We start from the raw sequence: 22,601 nt of genomic DNA on the forward strand, positions 1-22,601 counted from the left end.
AATGTTCAGTAGGTAATGTTGGTTTAGTTCAGTATTGCAGTGTTAATTTTGAATTTAAAGAATTTTAAATGAGACTTCGTCTTGTACTGAAAATTGTAGTTTCATTTTAGTCTTTTTATTTTATTTATTAATTTTTTTTTTTGTTTCGTTTTCATCAAGATTTAAGAAGTGGAACTCAATTTTAATTTTAGTCTAATTCTAGTCAAAGTTTTAGTCATAATTTTCTCATACAGTTGCATGGTACTTGTAAAATGTTTTAAGAGGGGCTGTTGCAGGAGGGGTATTGTGGGATGACCCCCCAGTATGTGTCTGGGATTTTTTTTTTGCTATGCAGGTTATGTGGAGTTAGCCACGACTGTAATGGTGATGACCGCTATTTTCATATGAAGATGTTACTTTGTTCAGACCAATGCCATGTGTATCTGTGTCCTGATGCATATATCTGTTAGAATCTAGGAGCATTATGAAAACCATGCGAGTAGGTGAGTGAGCCTACCAAACCAGATTCACTTCTTCCTAACTATGGTCAGGAACCTGAAAAAGAGGGAAGGCAACATACTGGAATGAATTTTGCTAAAGGATATTTCTCCTGGCTGGAAAATTCCCTCAAGAAATACGTTAGGATGTCTGTATGGACAGACCAGCTATTTTGGCTCATCTTTATTCGCCAGGGCATAATGACCAGAGATTTTGCTTTGCTGTCTTTTTACTGGCCCTCTCTGTGGGCTGGTCATTTTGGGTTCACATGACAGCAAGCTGTGTGCCTGTTCTCACTGGTCAAATCACAACCATGTGAGCTAATGCACATTAACATTCTAAACTAATGCAAAAGCAGTGCACAGCAATGAAACAAAAGCCATGTCCAAAAAAAGGTCAAAAATTAAAGGAGGGGCCAAACAAATTTAGGAAAAAAGCAGGCATTAGGAGGCATAGGCTTTCAAATGTAAACAAAAGTGCTCTGAGAGCACAATATCCCCCACTGGCAACTATGTCATAACTCTGGTAAAATGCGATGGAATTGAATAAAATTGCAATATGCATATTACCGACATATACAAAGAATCCTGTCAAGTTCCGTGAAATTCCTCCAAAAATTGAGAGAGGAGTTGATTTCAGAAGGTGAGTATCCTTCCCAGATGGAAGGCTGGACATTGCCATGACATAATCCCCCTTCGGGCATTTCGGACAGTGGGAGATTTATTAAAAAAAAAAAAAAAAAAAAAAAAAAAAAATATATATATATATATATATATATATATATATATATATATATATATATATATATATATATATATCTCAACATACTGTTTGGGCATCAGCATTTAACTCCAGGTGCTCTGGTTTCCCCCCACAGTTCAAAGACATGCAAATTAGGTAAAATAATCCAGCCACTGGGGTTGCACAAGCTAGTACATACTTAGGCCAAGTTTACATTAGACCGTATCTGTCTCGTTTTCTTCGCGGATGCACTGTCCATTCACATTAAAACGCCGGGAAATGGGAATCCGCCAGGGCCCACGTATTCAACCCAGTTCGTGTCTGGTCCGGTGCTGTGTAAACATTGAGGATACGCGGATACGCTGTGCTGAGCTCTAGCTGACGTCGTCATTGGACAACGTCACTGTGACATCCACCTTCCTGATTCGCTGGCGTTGGTCATGTGACGCGATTGCTGAAAAACGGCGCAGACTTCCGCCTTGTATCACCTTTCATTAAAAAGAGTATAAAAAGTATGAAAATACTGCAAATACTGATGCAAATACTGCCCATTGTGTAGTTATGATTGTCTTTAGGCTTGCCATCCTTCCACTTGCAAGTGGTAAGTGACTTGCGCATGCCCGATATGCACTGGGATCACACACACAACGGCTCAGTCCCGAATCACTGCTCGTGCGCTTTGTGAGCTGTGCAGGGCCAGAGTGCGCACCCTCCAGAGGGCACTTGCTGTTCAGGGCGGAGTGATTTGGAGCGCAGGACGCCTGCGGAGCCGAGCCGCTGAGGAGAAATTTACACATTACACATTTACACACTTCAACTTACGTGCCGTCTAATTAGTCATGTGATTAGCGTATCCGTGTATTGGCGTTGCTGTGTGCACGCTAATAGTTTTTAAAAACGTTAATCTGATGATCCGCTGATACGGTCTAATGTAAACCCCACCTTTGTGCTGGTCCCAAGCCTGGCTAGTTTGGTGAGGGTTGTGTCAAGAAGGGCAGCCAGTGTAAAACCTATGCCAAATCAAATATGCGGAACAGATCTGCTGTGGCCACCCCTAAGGCTAGGCTGCATGTTCATTTAAAACTGATGTAATTTCCCCAACCATAACTGACTCTCATATGTACCAGAGGTTTTCAAGCTTGTTGGGGCTGAGGCACACCAAATTAAGGTTGATTATTGATTACGAAGAATGTCACACATTATGATAGGCTTTAAGGTCATGAGCAAGATTTGACCCACAGTGTACTACAGCAGACTGTCATAATTATTAAACAGATAGGTAAATCAGACAGGCCATTGTATAATTTATTAAAAACATGAGGCAACGCTCATTACAGTGTTTCCCATTAGTTACAGTTGTGGTCAGAAGTTTACATACAGTGACAAATGTCATGATATGAATGATATGAGTGATATGAATGTCATAATATTTGGGCTTTCAATGATTTCTCTGAACTGTTCTTATTCTGTGGCAGAATGATTATACAGCATACATCTTAAAGAAGAAAAAAGGCAGAGAATTCAGTGCACAATTTTCTTTGGGTTTTCTGAAATCAACACAGGGTCAAAAGTATACATACAGGGTCAAAATTTTACATACAGCACACCTAATATTTGTTTCTTTGCAAGATTGACTTCGACCAAACATTTTTTGTTTACCATGAACAAGCTTCTGGCATAATTCTGGTTGGATATTTCACGACTCTTCATGGTAGAATTGGTAGAGTTCAGTTCATTTTTTTTCCCCCCCTTGGCATGGACTTGACTTTTAAGCACGGGCCATATATTTTCAATAGGGTTGAAGTCAGGGCTTGTTTTAAGCTTAATGTTAGCCTGCTTTATCCTCCACAACCAGCTCTGATGCACGTTTGGGTTCATTGTCCTGTTGTGACTCCCAATCATGTTCAAGTTTCCAGTGGTTTGAGGTTATGCTGAAGAATTCTAAGGTAATCCTCCTTCATTATTCCATCCACTTTGTGCAATGAACCAGTTCCACTGGCAGTAAAACAAAGTTTGTGTTGAAAGTTTGTGAACCCTTAGAATTTTCTACATTTCTGCATAAACATGACCGAAAACATCATATTTTCACACAAGTCCTAAAAGTAGATAAAGAGAACCCAGTTAAAGAAATGAGACAAAAATATTATACTTGGTCATTTATTTATTGAGGAAAATGATCCAATATTACATATCTGTGAGTGGCAAAAGTATGTGAACCTCTAGGATTAGCAGTTAATTTGAAGGTGAAATTAGAGTCAGGTGTTTTCAATCAATGGGGTGACAATCAGGTGTGAGTGGGCATGTGATAGGTTGATTTTGATCCAGCTAAAAGAATTCATTTCTTAAAAACATGAACAAAAGAGAATTCATTAATTCATTTAGTAAATAAATAAGTTATGATTCATAACTATATACACAGTTTTTATGTAAACATTCCGGTCCTGTAAAAGAGGTTAAAAGGATGAACCAAGATGAAAAGGATCAGTGATTCTGCAATCTACTAATTCAGTCCTGGTGTCTGAGATCGATTGGTCGAGTCTACAGGGGAAGAAGGGGGCTTTCACGCGCACTTTGCTCCATTCTCAATGAAGCTAACAGAGAAGAAGCACTGTGTCCAGCGTCTTTATTGAGATTCCCCCTTTTTCAGGTATAAAACGAGTATTTCTGCCCTTACATGATTGTATGTGTTGTTAAACTGTTTTGTGTCCAGTTTGAGTAACTTTGACCGAACTTTGAGTGATTTGGAGCATTATTTTGATTGGCACATTATTCACTGGTTCATTGCACAATACAACAGGTAGCTATTATGGCGTGGTGTGCGTTCTGATTGCGTTTATCACTTTAGCAGATACACGTAGTGGATAACGTTGTTAATGTGTGTTGTTGAGTTACATGCATTTGAGGTAATTCTTTAAGTAGCTATTTATGATTGGAATAAAACACTATCAGAGAGAAAGATAAAATGGTTAATTGTGTTTACAATGCTTTAATTTATTTCAAATGCACTTTATTTTAGTTTAAGGTTATGCTGAATTATTAAGATTTGTACACACCTCTATGTTTACCTGTAGCATTTTTCCTGTAAGAAAGGGAAAGAAAAAGAAATGGGAATATACTTACCTGAGTATTCACCTGATTGAAATTAACCTGTAAGACAATTTAATAAAGGACAATATACTTACCTGATTAAATGTGACCTGTAGCAAAAAAGGAGAAATGTTATGATACTTACCAGTATGTTTACCTGTGAAAAGAAAAAAAGGCCAATATTCAAATGAAACAAAATTGTGATTATGTAAATATTTTCATTCCATATTCTCAGTGAAGCTAACAGAGAAGAAGCACTGTGTCCAGCATCTTTATTGAGATTCCCCTTTTTTCAGGGTGTAACAGGCACCCTGTTTCATTTAAAGAACAGGCATCTATCAAAGTCTGATCTTCACAACATGTTTGTGGAAGTGTATCATAGCACGAACAAAGGAAATTTCTGAGGACCTCAGAAAAAGCGTTGTTGATGCTCATCAGGCTGGAAAAGGTTACAAAACCCATCTCTAAAGAGTTTGGACTCCATCGATCCACAGTCAGACAGATTGTGTACAAATGGAAGAAATTCAAGACCATTGTTACTCTCCCCAGGAGTGGTCGGCCAACAAAGATCACTCCAAAAGCAAAGCGTGTAGTCGTCGGCGAGGTCACAAAGGACCCCAGAGTAACTTCTAAGCAACTGAAGGCCTCTCTCACATTGGCTAATGTTAATGTTCATGAGTCCACCATCAGGGGAACACTGAACAACAATGGTGTGTATGGCAGGGTTGCAGGAGAAAGCCACTGCTCTCCAAAAAGAACGTTGCTGCTCATCTGCAGTTTGCTAAAGATCATGTGGACAAGCCAGAAGGCTATTGGAAAAATGATTTGTGGATGGATGAGACCAAAATAGAACTTTCTGGTTTCAATGAGAATCGTTATGTTTGGAGAAAGGAAAACACTGAATTCCAGCATAAGAACCTTATCCCATCTGTGTAACATGGTGGTGGTAGTATCATGGTTTGGGCCTCTTTTGCTGCATCTGGACCAGGACGGCTTGCCATCATTGATGGAACAATGAATGCTGAATTATACCAGTGAATTCTAAAGGAAAATGTCAGGACATCTGTCCATGAACTGAATCTCAAGAAAAGGTGGGTCATGCAGCAAGACAACGACCCTAAGCACACAAGTCATTCTACCAAAGAATGGTTAAAGAAGAATAAAGTTAATGTTTTGGAATGGCCAAGTCAAAGTCCTGACCTTAATCCAATCGAAATGTTGTGGAAGGACCTGAAGCGAGCAGTTCATGTGAGGAAACCCACCAATATCCCAGAGTTGAAGCTGTTCTCTATGGAGGAATGGGCTAAAATTTCTCCAAGCTGGTGTGCAGGACTGATCAACAGTTACCAGAAACATTTAGTTGCAGTTATTGCTGCACAAAGGGGGTCACACCAGATACTGAAAGCAAAGGTTCACATACTTTTGCCACTCACAGATATGTAATATTGGATCATTTTCCTCAATAAATAAATGACCAAGTATAATATTTTTTGTCTCATTTCTTTAACTGGGTTTTCTATATCTACTTTTAGGACTTGTGTGAAAATCTGATGTTGTTTTAGGTCATATTTATGCAGAAATATAGAAAATTCTCAAGGGTTCACAAACTTTCAAGCACTACTGTAAGAGGCCTTGGCAAGATAAGAGACAGTATGGAAGTCTCAGCAGCTCGTAATTTATAACCTAAGTGAGTGTATGTAAATATTGGACCCTGTGTTGATTTCAGAAAACCCAAAAGAAATTAAAACTTCTGCACCAAATTAATGTTTTTTTCCTATTAAAGAAATATATGTTGTACAATCATTTCACCACAGAAAATGAACAGTTCAGAGAAATCACTGAAAGCCCAATATTGCCATGACATTCATATCCAAGATGACATTCATGTCACTGTATGTAAACTTCTGACCACAACTGTACCTAGACTGTGGTGGCTGAAACATTTTCAGAACACAACACCATGTGATTTGAGACTGATGACATTAATTTTACAGTATCCACGACGGTCATGCATTAGTCCAAACACAATTTTCTTCTTTTGGCTGCTCCCAATTAGGGGTCGTCACAGCGGATCTTTCTTCTCCATTGCTCCCTGTCTTCCACATCCTTCTCTACCACACCTGCCACTTTCATGTCCTCTCTACCACATCCATGTATCTCCTCTTTGGCCTTCCTCGTTTTCGGGTGCCTGGCAGCTCCATCCTCAACATTCTCCTTCCAACATGCTCTGCATCTCTTCTCAGGATGTGCCCATACCATCTCAGTCTCATCTCTCTTAGCTTAATTCCCAAGCTCTCCACATGTGCTGTCCCTCAGACATGCTCGTTCCTTATCCTGTCCAACCTTGTGACTCCCATCGCAAACCTTAACATCCTCAACTCCGTCACCTCCAACTTTGCCTCCTGTCTCTTCATTAAGGGTACTGTCTCCAATCCATACATCACAGCTGATCTCACTACTGTCTTATCAGGGCTAGAAATTCATGGTGGTCCGGTCGCCCGAGGTGACTTAATTTGTCATTTGGCGGGTAATTCCTGTCACTCGCCAGCCCGGCTGGCTAGTTGAAAATAAAAAAATATATATGAAGTGAAGATTCAGACTAGGGCTATGCGATATATATCTGAAAATTCTGTGTGAGATACATAAAATTATTATATTATAACTATCAAGTATTTTATGGTCATTGTGGGTACACACACAGTCCCTTTAAGAAACTACATTTCCCATCAGCCAACTTCTGCGTGACCTGGGTCACGCCAGGACGGGATCACTGACGTTACTTCCTCCCTGAAGGCATAAGAAACGGAACAACGCTTCTGTCTCTCTCTCTCTCGTCGTGGATGTCAAGCCATCTGGACACAAAGAGATACCCTGCACCAGACAACCCAAGAAAGACGTCTTTTTCTTGCAAGAGCCACATTTTAGCACGATTTCTTTGTTTACTTTTGGCCACGGTAAAAATCCAGAATCATGCGATTTTAAACTCAGTTATAACCGTTTTTTTTTATTCGTATATCAGTAACGTTACCAAACTGCCGCCAAGCAGTTAATTTAAATTTAGGAGCGACCGGATCCTCCTAATTAAAGCGCTGTGCACATTGTCTGATCAGAGACTTTCTTTTCATCACGAGCGACCACGCGTCGGACCAAGAAATTCTCTGCGCCTCACGTCCTTCACAACGGTGAAACTCCAAAAGTCTCGGAACATATCTCCATAATCTTGCTATAAGCAAGATACTGAAGTAAGAGACTGGCATTTTGGGCATAAAAACTAGTCCTAGGAATTAGTTTTATTGAAGCAGTGTGAATTAAACTCAGGAACGGTTTAATTGTGTACACTGTAGACACTCGGTGTTGAATTGATGATTGTTCTATTTTGTTTTAATCTCTCAATTGTTTAATAGATAGGCTTTGCATGCTCTCTCTCTATTCCTGGCTAACACTTTAATTTCATTATTACACGTATCTTGACCGCATCAAGATTTCAGTGGATTTAGTACTGTTATAAGCTAGTGAAATTAGCCTACGGCTAATTCTTTTGTCCCATTAGCCTCCAGGGCTAAGGGTATTGTCTCAAGGGAACACGTGGCGGTCCTCCCCCACCACTCACATACACACCTTTTGTCTTAACTCCACGAGGTAGGATCCTTGGGCCTTAGCTAGCCACATATGGCTAATTCTTTTGTCTAATTAGCAACCAAAGCTAACTCTCTTGTTTACTTAGAAACACGTGGTCACCAGGCCTCACACACACAAACGCATCTTAGCTAGCATTCTTTTGTCTCGTTAGCAAGCTAGGCTAACCTTTTGCTTAGGCCACAGGCCTCACAAACACAGCTACCAAAGCTAACTCTTGTGTTCTACTTAGAAACACGTGGTCACCCCCCACGTGGTGACCCCCAACACACTCACACACTAAGTATATATCATACTTGTATATAAAGATTTCAACTGCTATTATTCAATTTTTATCATTGTTATAATAAATTCAATTATTATTGAAACTGTGCATTTATTTTTGAAGTACCCAACCTCAAAGAATTCCAAGGTGCATATGAGTTATGTAATATGGTAAGTGATCATAATAATTTGGCATATACCATAATTTTAGCTGTTTGGTAATTTATTATTAAGCACCAAAATTAATGGTATTAATTAATGAGACTGATTTAATGAGATTGATCACTTAATTACCAATTGCACCTACATCATCTGCCGACTTGCGTTTGTTTAAAACCTTTTCCGGTGGTTTTCTCCCTGTCCCTCAGGCAGTAACGTGAGAGGCTGCCTAAGGGTAAAAAAAACAATAATGTCACACACTCGCCAACCAATCCCGGGCGACATCTAGGTGCTGAAAGGAATTTGCGGAAAGATTTTCTAGTTTCGGTTTACAGCGCTGACTCAGTTCGTGCAATCGCTGCTGTTGCATAGGCTACCGTGTAAGCTCTGTCAATTTCAGCGACAAATTAAAAATGGAACTAGTAAGGGGTCAGTCATCTGGCATTTTTTTGGATATCGCGAGGAGGATGTGGAATAGCAAATGGCGATTTGTAAAGTGTGCAAAAAAAACCCTGTCATCATGAAAGGCAGCAGCACTACAAAGCATGTTGGACATATTTTGGGTGCTATAGTCATGATAGTAAGTATATTTGTTTTCAATACTCATACACCAAGTTGCCAAGTTTTCCAATATATTATTATTTGTTGATATTATATTATGGTGCTCTGTGTTGTTCTCATTTATGTATTTAACAACAGTATCAAAATACTCGGGTCTTGAAATAAATGCACATTAGTCATGAACAATGGTAGCTCCTCTTTTTTGCGTTATTTTTGACAGAAGTAAAATTCATACATGAACAAATTTTGGCTAGTTGATTTTCTGTTTGGCTAGTTACTTTGGAAGGTAACTAGTCCGGCTGGCTGGCGAAAAAAATATATGAATTTCGAGCCCTGGTTATACATCTTACCTTTCACTTTTGCTGGGACTTTCCTATCACAAATGACTCCCAAAATCCTTCTTCAACTGCTCCACCCTGCCCGCACTCTCTCACCTCACTATCGCAGCCCACATTTTCCTGCACAGTTGACCCCAGGAAACTGAATTCACCAACTTTCTTTACATCATCTCCTTGAATCTTCACTCCACTCTCATCCCCATTCTCATTGATGCACATGTATTCTGTTTCATAGGTCAAAACACAATTTTATGGTTTTCAATTTAAGACAGCAAACGTCAATGCAGAAGTTAGCATTGATAATTAGCATTCATCAAACTTTAGCTTAGTTAGGGAACGTTAACATCAACGTATGTGAATCTCATCTCATTTTAAAACAACACACTGTTGAATTTCTAGAGTTTTAGTTTGTTTCTAAGTCAGAAAACTGCTAACATGTCCGGTAGCATATATTTGTCATTCAAAATACAAGTGCATGTGTGGCAGCAAGGGTGTGGTTGAATGTCGGCTGTGAAGGGTGAGGAGTCAGTTTGAACCAGCAGGTAACATGTCATGAGTGACACCTGTGTCTCATTACTGGCTATTTATTAACATTTGTCTGTGTGTCTTTCAGATGGCCAGTAACGAATATGAGAGACATGTTCCCCAACGTGTGTGTGTTCACAGCTTAGTAGTCACTGAAAAGTGACAATAATAAAAGTGCTCCTGGAATTGTAGTGCCTGTCTCCAGTTTCTCAGAAGTAAAGAGTTCTTACAACATGCTCTAACCAAAGTTCAAAATAGGTCTATTTTTGGCTAAAGTTAAATTATTGTGTGTTCTCTCGTCAATATTTTACATTTTCTAAAAAAATAAACACATCAACTAGTGGAACACAAGTAACCACTTCTGCTTCATTTCTTTGAGGGCTGAAATGCATGCTCCAGTTTTTTTGTTTTGTTTTTTGACTGTTTATGAACTGTTAAACTCCTTTATCATGCTTTGTGGGTGTGACCTTTTAGTATGGCATCATTATTCTTACCTATACAATTAGGGTGTTTATGTTTAAATTACTCATGCACAAAATTATTTCAAGCAAGTTCTTCATAAATCTAAACTTTTAATTTTGCCCTCAAAGTGCACCAGTTTGATACACTTAACTTTAAAGTGCATATCACGGGTAAATTCAGGAGCAAGATCAATGTAATTCTCCTATTTTATATTAAACTTTGGTCAAATATCTAACATTCTGCATTCTCTGCAAATTTTTTACCTTGCACGATACCAGAAAAATTCACTTGAAATCAAGCCATTTGAGGCGAATTGGTCCGCCTCTGAAAAAACTTGGCACTTGCATTTCCCGGCAAACATTGATTTTCGTGATGTCACGTGCAGGACGCCTCCTACATCAGCGCTGGTTTGTTTATGAGAAAACGACCTGGTGGTTTTCTGCAAATTTCTTCAACGTTATCACGTAATTATTAAAATGGTTAACAGATGTATCATAGGAGGGTGTAGCAACACCAATCTTGATGGGATTAGTACTCATCGTTTTCCAAAAGACCAGAGAATGAGAGAGAAATGGGAGCGCTTTGTGCGAGGCACCCGGAAAAAGCCGAGGACCAAGCAGAGCCGAGAAAAAGACCAAGAAAATCGGCAATTCACATGTTGACTGTTGCCAGGGTAAGAAATAATTCTGACATCTCATTATATTCTTCATCCAAAGGTGAAGTAACGTTGTGCTCAGGTGGCGATTCCATATTTCAATGCAAAATCGCTAGTTACTAAACTTGGTCTACACAGGCTGTGCACTAAAACCATGCAAGCTCTCGCAGCCTGCTGGGACTTCCGTAGGTAACGTCACAAATCTGGCTCCAGACTCCCTTGGGATTTTTCCAGACGTGTTTTGTTATTTTATTTTTTTCTGCTGTAGACAGATGGCCTTGTGCAAAATTACCCTTCTGGATGAGTGTGTAAAGGGACATACTTTCATAAAAAAAAAAATTGGTCCAGGATATGCACTTTAAAATGTACAAAATTTTCTTACAGGAGAGCCTGCCCCCAGACCCTGCAGAGCGAGGTTCACTGACCATAGTTTCACAAAATCCTGTGGGAAACACTATTATTCTGCCTGTGCAGTTATTTATTTATTTATTTAATTTATTTATTTATTTTTAACTGTTACTGGAACATTTCCCTGTTCTTTTGCAGGTTAGGGTGGCTGTGGAAGAACTCACTCTCTCAACTCAAAACGCAAAAGTAGGTGACCGTAATTATGAAACGTACCCGAGCAAGCATGGTGATGGGTAGTGATCTAACATGGCGAGTGTGTTGCGAGACAAAGATCTCAGCTTCCCATGTAAGATTTTGTGGTCTGTACATCTCATGGATTGAGGTGAAGTCGTTTTATTTTACTACAAGATGCATGCCTATCAAAATTTTGGCCAGAAGTGATCAATTACGGCAGGATTCTCTGTCATGGTGGGTCATTGCTCTTTAGTCCCTAATGCTCTCCAGCCCCTAATCCTCTCCAAGCTTAAACATTAACAGTCCTGTGGTAAGATGATTGGCGGATGAGTCAATGAAAGAGGCAGAAACCGTTTTACAATAAAAGTGCACCTTTTTTTAACTGTCTTTTTTAAAATAATTTTTCTTGAAAAGGTGCAAATATAAACAGTGCAATAACAAAAAATGCCAGGAAAAAAAAAGGCAAAATAAAAACAATACAAAACAAAAATAACCATAAAGTTGCTAGGCTATGCTGCTAAAGAACCTTGCACAAACTTTTCACCACCTTACAGACATACCTTACTGAGGCTATGAGGCTTAATACAGCCTAAAGCTAGCTGTAACCCCTCCAAACTGGCTTACACCATTCACAATAATCAATGAACTCAATGTCAACAAAATTCTCACAAAATAATGACTCAAACAAAATAAACAAGAAAATCATTTTCATTCATTCAAAACATTTCTGTACAGTTACAGAAATGGCTGTAATATGCTAAATATTGTAATGGCTGTAAATATGTAAAATATGGCTATTTTTTAGAAGGGGAAAATACCCCTTCTAAAAATGGACCATTCCCTCAGTTCCCCGCCAAACATGCCTATTTACAGTGAATGTTATGGTCCTTCGGTTTCCCCCCGGAACCAGGAAGTGGATGCTGGAATAAATGTGAATGAACTGTGTAGAACTTTGCGCGGGTGGGTGGAGCACAGAAGTACGGCAGGCCAGAACTGAGTTTTCAAAAACTCTTTATTATACCACTTTTCAGCGTATTCACTCTCCCAGACACTCAGATACACGCACATCAGCCGTCTGGTTGGGGAGAGAGCTCTCTTCCTCTGCTCTCCTTATATAGGGCGTGGTTGCTAGGAAGACACACAAACACAAGTTAATTAAAATCAGGTGTAGTGATTCTGCCACTTACCTTCCCTGACTCCGCCCTCCGGTCACAGACCGACGCTTGACCACGCCCCCGCTGACACATACCCCCACCGCCCGACTCAGGCCGGGCAGCCGTCCAGCCTGCAGCCGACTACCCCCCAACAGGAGAGGAAGTCCGCCACGACCATCTGCGCCCCTGGCCTGTGGATCACCTTGAAGTTAAAGGGCTGGAGTGCCAGATACCAATGGGTGATCCGCGTGTTGGCATCCTTCATGCGGTGGAGCCACTGAGGGGCGCGTGGTCCGAACAGAGGGTGAAAGGATGTCCAAGCAAATAGTAGCAGAGGGCAAGGACTGCCCACTTGATGGCTAGGCACTCCTCCTCGATTGTGCTGTAGCGCCCCTCACGCACTGACAGCTTCCTGCTGATATACAGCACGGGGCGATCCTCCCCCTCCTGGGACAAAACCACCCCCAGCCCTCTGTCCGACGCATCTGTCTGCAACATAAAGGGAAGAAAAAAGTCAGGGGAGTGTAACAGTGGCCCCCCACACAGTCTTCACCTCAGAGAAAGCCCGCTGGCATTGCTCCGTCCACTGGACCGGATCTGGCGCCCCCTTTTTAGTGAGACCAGTCAGCGGGCTGGTGACGTCCAAATAATGAGGTATAAACCTACGATAGTAGCCAGCCAGCCCCAGGAACTGTCTCACCCCCATTTTGGTCTTGGGCCTCGGGCAGGCCGCAATCACTGCTGTCTTATTAATTTGGGGACGCACCTGCCCATTGCCCAAGTGGAAGCCCAGATACAAGTACTTCCACCCGCCCAATCGCACACTTCTTCGGGTTGGCCGTGAGACCTGCTCGCCTCAGCGACCTAAGGACGGCCCTCAGATGTTGCAAATGCTGCTGCCAGTCATTACTATAGATTATAATGTCATCCAAGTATGCGGCCGCATAGGTGGCATGGGGGTGGAGGACCCTATCCATAAGCTGCTGGAACATAGCGGGTGACCCAAACAGCCCAAAAGGAAGTGTGACAAATTGGTGTAAGCCAAATGGTGTGGAAAATGCCATTTTTTCTCGGGATAATGGAGTCAAGGGGATCTGCCAATAACCCTTTTTCAGATCCAGTATCGAATAAAAGTGAGCTATGCCTAGTCAATCCAGCCATGGGATTAAAGTGAGCCGCTGGGAATACCAATTCCCGGCGGCTCTTTGGAATCAAAAGCTGTGAGACCATCTCCTTAGTCTGAGTGTCCTGCGTCACTCGGTATAATCTCTCTCTCATAATGGAGAAATGGGGAAGGACGGGGTGGTGTTTGGCTGGAGTGTTTGACCATCAATTACTCTCACTTGGTCAAACGCATGCCGCAGAGTCTCGTCTCGCGACTGTTCTCACGGGAAATCCGTGAGGGATTCCCCGAGAGAGGGAGGAGGAGCCTGCTGCTCCTCGCTCTGATGTGGAGATGACGTAGACGGCTCTGTGACAGCTGCTCCTGCCAATGCCACACCGGGACCTCCCCCTGCTGAACTACGGCAGGACCCACTCTTCACTAAATGAGTCATTAATTCCCGAAATCCCGACCAAGCAGTCAACAAATTTATCGAGTGGTTAAGGCGAGGATTAACCGCCGCCTTTACACTAAATTTCTCCCCTCGAATATTGCTGGAGCGCAATTCTGCCTTTAGATCTGAAAACAATCTCTACAGCAGTGCCAGGACGGTGCACTCTCAAGAGAGCCATCAGGAGGGCCAAAGCAGACTACAGGCAGACTACAGGCAGAGGACAGAGGGATACTTCAGTGGTGGAGACCCACAGCAGACATGGTGAGGTTCTGAATGCCTTTGTACAAAGGCAGAGATGATATAACAACAAGCAGCAGTGATTCTCTTGAAGAGGAGCTGAATCATTTCTTTGCTCGATTTGAGGTGGGTGATGCAGAGACTAGGAAGAAGCTGATACCAACAGCGGTCAGCCAGACACTGAATGTCAACACTGATGATGTCAGGAGTGTGCTCCGTGGTGTGAACACCAGGAAAGCTGCTGGTCCCGATAGTATACTAGGGAGAGCACTCAGAGACTGCACAGACCAACTGGCAGAGGTATTATGTAAAATCTTTAATCTCTCCCTGTCTCTATGCACTGTCCCAAAATGTCTGAAGTCTGCCACTATTGTGCCCATACCTAAGACGACATATACTGTATTAGCAGCCTAAATGACTTCAGACCAGCTGCTCTTACCCCCACTGTTATGAAGTGTTTTGAGAAGCTGGTCTTGAGTTATATCAAAGCAGCTCTCTCACCCACCCTGGACAAGCACCAGTTCGCATATAGAGCAAATAGGCCAACAGAAGATGCCATTAGTACAGCACTACATACCAATCTGTTCCATCTGGAACACCCTAAAACATATGCGAGGATGTCATTTCTGGACTTTAGCTCAGCATTTAACATGATTTTTTTTCACTGTTATACAAGCGAGATTGCAGCACGCACAGACACTGCGGCTCTCAGCTCCGTCAATGTGTAATGCACTAGTATTGTTTGTATGTGTAGTGTGCTTTAGAACATGATGTCATGCCACACACGTCTACAGTCGCACAGAACTCCTGAACATTGGACTACGATGCCAGATTGCAGTCACGAGCGATTTCCAGCAGACCCACAATATTCTGCTGGACATAGCAAGAGCTCCAGCGTCTTTGTGGATTGTTGTCGGCCCCTACAAGTGGCGCAGGTGGCAGAGGGAGCGCAAGCAGAAGCGGAGTTGCCGAGCGGACCTGCTAACCAGGCTAAGGAAGTAGCCATTCAAACCCCCATTACCCAGCATCTTCTTGACCAATGCAAGATCCTTCATTTACAAGATCGACGAGCTGGAATTATATCTTGCAGTAAACCCCTCTGTTCGTGATTGTTGTGTGCTGATCATCATAGAGACCTGGCTACATCAACTGATCCCGGATACTACAGTACAGCTAGCGGGCCGTATCACTCATCGCTACGACAGAAACGGAGACTCCGGTAAGAGCAGAGGAGGTGGACTGTGTGTACTGTATATGTTCACAATGACTGGTGTACAAACAGTAAGATCACATACACCCATTGCTCTCCTGACATAGAAGCAGTGACAGTCGTTTGCAGACCTTTTTATCTGCCCAGAGAGCTGACAGTGGTACTCATTACTGCTGTTTATATTCCACCAAATGCTAACGTTAGCATAGCTCTCGCCCACCTACATGACATTGTTAATAGACAGCAGCAAGTTCATCCTGAGGGAGTACAAATCATTTGCTGGGGATTTTAATCAAGCATGCTTAAAGAAAGACTGTCCTTCCCAAATTTGTACAGTATGTACAGTGCTCCACCAGAGGGATTAACACACTGGACCATGTCTATTCTAATCTGAAGCATGCTTACAGAGCAGTCCCCCTCCCACATCTGGGTCTGTCTGACCATCTCTCACTGCTCCTCATCCCTGCATACACTCCCCTCAGGAAGAAAACTAAGCCGGTCATAAAGACTGTAAAAACCTGGCCGGAGGGTGCACTCTCCAAGCTGCAGGACTGCTTCGCTGTCACAGAATGGGACACCATTGAACAACAGGACTTACAGGGCTTTACTGACACTGTTCTGTCTTACATCAAGTTTTGTATGGATAATGTCATGGTGGACAAGCAGATTCGTGTTTATCCAAACAGAAAACACTGGATGACAAGCGAAGTTCAGTCACTCCTGAGGGCCCGTAACTCTGCCTTCAGGACAGGTGACAAGGCCCTGTACAGCACGGCAAGAGCAGATTTAAGGAAGGGCATTAAAAGTGCAAAGGAGGCCTACAAAAGGAAGGTGGAGGATCATCTGTCAAACAACAACCCACGTCAAGTGTGGCAGGGACTAAAACACCTTACAAACTATAAAGACAACACCTCTGTGACCATCACTGCCAACACCTCACTGGCAGAGGAATTAAACCATTTCTTTGCCCGCTTTGAGGCAATGAGGCCTCACACAGTCACACACCCCTCACAGGCCGCAAGCTCACACACACTCTCCAGGAACATCAAGTGAGGCATGTGTTCAGATCTGTGAACACAAGGAAAGCTGCTGGACCAGATGGAGTACCTGGTGAAGTACTCAAATTCTGTGCTTACCAGCTCTCAGCAGTCTTCACGAAGATCTTTAATCTCTCCCTGACACACGCCACTGTCCTACCTTGTCTCAAGTCGGCTACTATAATCCCCATCCCCAAAAACTCAACCACCAGCAATCTCAGTGATTATAGACCCATTGCCTTGACACCAGTAGTCGCAAAATGCTTTACTAAGGTCACATCACATTAAAGACTGTCTCCCTCCTGCCTTTGATCCATATCAATTTCACATACAGAGCAAACCAATCTACTGATGATGCCATTTCCACAGCCCTCCACACTGCTCTGAGCCACCTGGAACAGCCGGGGACCACCGTAAGGATGCCCTTCGTCGATTACAGCTCGGCTTTTAATACCATCATCCCTGACATCCTTGTAGACAAGCTGGCTGCCCTGGACTTTCCCCCAGCTACTTGTGCCTGGATCAATGACTTTCTTACAAACCGCCCACAGACTGTCAAGATTGGTACCCACAGCTCCTCCACCCTCACGCTTAGCACTGACTCTCCACAACGCTGTGTGCTGAGCCCTCTTCTGTATACCATCTACACCCATGACTGTTGTAGCAGTTCCTGATGTGGGTGGAGCACAGAAGCACGGCAGGCGAGAGTTGATGTTCACACACAAACTCTTTATTGAGCTTTTCAGCTTTCACTCACTCACTCAACACGCACACGTGTTGTAGTTGGGAGGGAGCCCCTTTTCTCTGCTCTCGCTCTCCTTTTATACTCTATCCCTGTAAAACACACACACAGACACACACTGACAGCAGGTGGAATGACTTGGCCACTTACCTTCCCCGACCCCGCCCTCCATTCACAGACTGCTGCTTGGCCACGCCCCCGCTGCCACATACCCACACCGCCCAACTCAGGCCGGGGAACTGTCCGGCCTGAAGCTGACTCCCCCTCCGACGGGACAGGAAGTCCGCCACCACCATCTGTGCCCCCGGCCTGTGGATCACCTCGAACTTAAGTGGCTGGAGGGCGAGATACCAACGGGTGATCCACGCATTGGCTGCGTGATTTGCTAATTGGCATTCACAGCACACCGCACACACCCGACGGACATCCCTGCGAATCCCTGGCCAATAGAACCAGGCCATTATTCGGGCTAGTGTTTTATCTTGCCCCAAGTGTCCAGCCATGGGATTAAAGTGAGCCGCATGGAATAGGAGTTCCCTACAGCTCTTTGGGATTAACAACTGGGTCACTCGTTCACTAGTTTGAGTGTCCTGCGTCACTCGGTACAATCTATTTTAAATAACAGTAAAATAAGGGAAGGTCGGTGCCGCACTTGGCTGAAGAGTTTGACCATCAATTACTCTCACTTGGTCAAACGCATACCGCAGAGTCTTGTCTCGCAACTGCTCTAATGGGAAATCCCCAAGGGAATCCCTGAGAGAGGGAGGAGGAGTGGGCTGCTCCTCACTCTGATGTGGTGTTGACGTAGACGGCTCTGTGACAGCTTCTCCAGTCAATGCCACACCGGGATCTTCCCATGACCTACTAGTGCAGGACCCACTACATGTTAAATATTCCATCGGTTTTTAAACCCTGGCTAATCAGTACCCAAAATCAACGAGTGGGTGAGACGAGGACTCACCGCCGCCTTTATGCATTTGGCCCCGGAATAGAATACGGACAGACACTAAGGGATAATTGTGAACATCCCCGTGCACACACAACACCTTCACCGCTTGTACTCTCCCCAGTGCCTCACCTTGCACCAGGCATTGGTGAATTGAGGTCTGATTACAACCGGAATCCACCAAAGCATGATATGTATCCCCTTGAACACTTACTCGTATGCGATACGTTCAGGCCCGATCGGGGGCGGTTTCTGGCGCGTCAGGGATCCGGATTACAGCTCCCACCTCCCTTGCGGAGCTCTGACTCTGGAGATGCTCCGATTCCCCGCTGTGCCAGCACACCGGCCCAGGCTTTCCCTCTGCACTGGTGTTATGGGTGTCACTCACCTGAGGTGGAGACCACACAGACATGGAAGAGGGAGATGGGAGGACACCACGGGTGCAATGGGCTGGCTGGGGAGGAGCCAGCCGCAGCCTCTGTGGCAGGGGAACGGGGTGGGGAGGGGGGACAAGAGGGAGAGAGAAGAGAAGCGAGGAGAGGCACCTTGTCTGCCTGTCGTTGGAGCCGCCTCCAGATGGTCCTCCACCAGCTCGATGGCTCATTCCAGCGACGCCGGGCGATGACACTGGACCCATTCCGCTGTTCCTTCCGGAAGTCGAGAGATAAACTGTTCCAGTGCCACCAGATCAATGATCTCGTCAGCGTCGCGGTGTTCCGCCCTCAGCCACCACCGGCAGGCATCCCGGAGTTGCTGGCCAAATGCAAACAGCCGGCTGACCTCCAACGCCAGCGTCCGGAAGCGCTGGCGATGATGTTCCGGGGAGCGGACGACCCGCTGTAGGATGACTTTCCTCAGGTCAGCATACATCAGTCAGCTGTCAGCAGGGAGCTGCTTGCGCTGCGAGCTGCGCCTCGCCAGTCATGAGCGGGAGGAGGCGTGCCGCGCACTGCTCCAGTGGCCACCCCCACGCCTCGGCTGCTTGCTTAAAGAGGGCGAAGAACGCTTCTGGATCATCCTGCAGTCCCATCTTCGTGAGGGTGCCGGCAGCGGTGGTCGATGCCCCTGCTGACGCGAGCAGGTGCCAGAACGCCTGGCGATCTTCCTGCTGGGCCAGCATCAAGGCTTCGCAGCGTTGCTCTTGTTCCTTTTGGAGGGTGATCAGCGCTTGATGCTGGTTCTGCAGGGTGGTAGAAAGGGCAAGGATGAGCGCTTCGAATGGGGAGGACTCCATGGGGTGGTTCCCTTCTGTGCTCCCGGGTTTCGGCACCACTGTAGCAGTTCCTGATGTGGGTGCAGCACAAAAGCACGGCAGGTGAGAGTTGATGTTCACACACACTTTATTGAGCTTTTAAGCTTTCACTCACTCACTCAACATGCACACATGCGTTGTGGTCAGGAGGGAGGAGCTCCTTTTCTCTGCTCGCTCTCTCTCCTTTTATGCTCCATCCCTGTAACAAAACACACACGCGCATTAATTGACAGCGGGTGGAATAACTTAGCCACTTACCTTCCCTGACCCCGCCCTCCATTCACAGATTGCTGCTTGGCCACACACCCGCTGCCACAACTGTACTCCCACCCACCCTACCAACACAATAATTAAATTTGCGAATGACACCACCTAGGCAGGGCTCATAATTGGAGGGATGAGTCGGCCTACAGGGACAAGGTGCAACAGCTGGCAGAGTAGTGTGCCAAAAACAACCTGGTTCTCAACACCAAGAAAAGAAAGGAGGTGGTCATGGACTTCAGGAGGCACAAAGCTGACCCCATTCCCCTCTACATCAATGGAGACTGCATGGAGATGGTCTGCACCTTTAAATTGAGGACCTCTCCCAGTTGAGGACCTCGCCTGGTCAGCTAACACAACAGCCATGGTGAGGAAGGCCCAACAGCGAATCCACTTCCTGAGAGTCCTCAGAAGGAACAGACTGGAGGAGAGGCCATTGGTGACCTTCTACCACTCCACCATCGAGAGTGTGCTGGCTTTCTCCATCACGGTGTGGTATGCTGGCTGCACAGAGGCTGACAAGAAAAAGCTGCAGAGGGTGATAAGGTGAACTGAAAAGACAATTGGCTGTCCTCTGCCCTCCCTAGATGACATCGCTAACTCTTGATGCCTCTCCAGAACCAGGAAGATCATTCGCGACCACCTCCATCCCGGACACCACCTGCTCAGCCTGCTGCCCTCTGGAACAAGGTACAGGAGCATAAAGAGTAGAACAAACAGCCTGAAAAACAGCTTCTTTCCATGGGCTGTGAGGACACTTAATACACACATGGGTTGCTAAAATGTTCTTTGGTATTTTTATGAAGTGCAATAACTTGACTACCGTGATCTTATTTATTTGTTCCATTTTCATGACATGACCAATATTTTGTTTTTGCGTGTTCTTATGTATTTTTATATGTTCTCGCTTTTATGTACGTTTTTATGCGTTTTTAATACAACTTCAGTTGTGGCAAGTCAATTTCATTGTATGGGTGATTGTGCAATGACAATAAAGACCATCTTATCATACCCAGCAGAATGGAGAACAAACTGCCGGACCTGGGTGTGGATCAGCACATGTGCAGCTGGATCAGAGACTTTTTAACCAACAGTTCTCAGGTTGTCAGGATGGGGACTTTATCACTCCTCCACTCTGACAATCAATACTGGGGCCCTGCAAGGGTGCACACTGAGTCCTCTCCTGTTTTCCCTTTATACACATGACTGCATACCAACCTATAGCACAAATACCATTATTAAATTTGCAGATGACACTACTGTAGTTGGTCTGATACACAATGGTGCTGAATCTGCATACAGGGACAAGGTCTGCAGACTAACAGAGTGGTGCTCCATGAACAACCTAGAATAGAATAGAATTAAATTCCATTCTATAGAATAGAATGCCCTTTATTGTCATTTTACAAATCAATTGTATGAGATTGCTTCTCCCTTTCCAGTGCAAAAAAAAAAAAAAACCTTAAATCCTCACACAAACATTACAAAAATTGAAATATGTATAAAAAAAGTGTCTTATATCCAAGTATGAATATGGATGGCTATGTCCAGAATAAATAATAAATTATTTGTATTGCACAGAATGTAAAAGCAACAGTGACAGTGACAGATGTTTTGCATAATGTCGAAATTATATTTGTTTTCTCTTAGAGTTCAATATGGTGATGGCTCTTGGGAAGAAGCTGTTTTTCATTCTAGTAGTCCTTGTTTTAATACATCTGTAGCGCCTCCCAGAAGGAAACAGCTCAAAGCTGGGAGGCAGGATGTGAATTGTTCTTAATGATGCTCCGAGCTCTGCTGATACACCGGGTGGTGTACATGTCTGTCAGGGAGGGGAGAGCGCAGCCAACAATCCTCTGCACTGCTGCGACTGTCCTCTGAAGCCTCCCTCTGTCTGCAGCAGTGCAGCTCCCGTACCAGGTGGACAAGCAGTACGTCAGCAGACTTTCAGTGGAGGAACAGTAGAAGGCCAGCAGCAGCTTCTGGTCTAGATTGTTCTTCCTGAGGACTCTCAGGAAGTGTAGATGCTGCTGAGCCTTCTTTATAACAGCTGAGATATTGATTGTCCAGGAGAGGTCACCAGAGATCTGGACTCCCAGGAATCTGAAATCATGAACCCTCTCCACACACTCGCCGTTGATGTAGAGGGGGAGGTGGTCACTATTCTTCCTCCTGAAGTCCACAATGATCTCCTTTGTCTTTGTAGTGTTTAGAGCCAGGTTGTTTACTGAGCACCAGGTCATGGGCCTCTGAACCTCCTCCCTGTAGGCTGTCTTGTCTCCATCTGAGATCAGCCCAACCACTGTGGTGTCATCAGCAAATTTGACAATCATGTTGTCACCGTGAACTGGACTACAGTCATAGGTGTAGAGACAGTACAGGAGGGGACTCAGCATGCAGCCCTGTGGTGAATCGGTGCTCAGTGTACGTGTGGAGGAAAGGTGGGGGCCCAAGTCTCACAGTCTGGGGCCTGTTGGTCAAGAAGTCCTTAATCCAGGTGCACATGAGAGGGGGGAGGCCTAAAATGTCCAGCTTTGTGATCAGAATGTCCGGGATGATCGTATTAAATGCCGAGCTGTAGTCTACAAAAAGCATTCTTGCATAGCTCTGCTGCTGTTCCAGATGGCTCAACACAGCGTGCAGAGCTATGGCGATGGCATCCTCCATAGTTCTGTTCACCCGGTATGCAAACTGGTGGGGGTCGAGTGTGTGTGTGTGT

At 44.3% G+C, this 22,601-nt stretch overlaps 2 protein-coding genes across 7 annotated transcripts in view; one reads left to right on the top strand and one right to left on the bottom strand.

Moving 5' to 3' along the window:
- Window positions 1-22,601, top strand: part of LOC132901310 (zinc finger protein 850-like) — an 808,362-nt gene that overhangs the window by 316,995 nt on the left and 468,766 nt on the right. The window lies entirely within an intron of this gene.
- Window positions 1-22,601, bottom strand: part of LOC132901312 (zinc finger protein 271-like) — a 93,958-nt gene that overhangs the window by 10,568 nt on the left and 60,789 nt on the right. The window contains exon 2 of one of the 6 annotated variants that reach the window (XM_060943625.1): window positions 12,509-12,615. The exons of the other annotated variants lie outside the window; for them this stretch is intronic. The gene's annotated coding sequence lies outside the window, so the exon portion shown is untranslated. The remainder of the gene's footprint in view (window positions 1-12,508; window positions 12,616-22,601) is intronic. 6 annotated transcript variants of the gene reach the window in all.

This window comes from Neoarius graeffei, chromosome 17 (assembly GCF_027579695.1).
Source record: "Neoarius graeffei isolate fNeoGra1 chromosome 17, fNeoGra1.pri, whole genome shotgun sequence".
Lineage (NCBI taxonomy): Eukaryota > Metazoa > Chordata > Actinopteri > Siluriformes > Ariidae > Neoarius > Neoarius graeffei.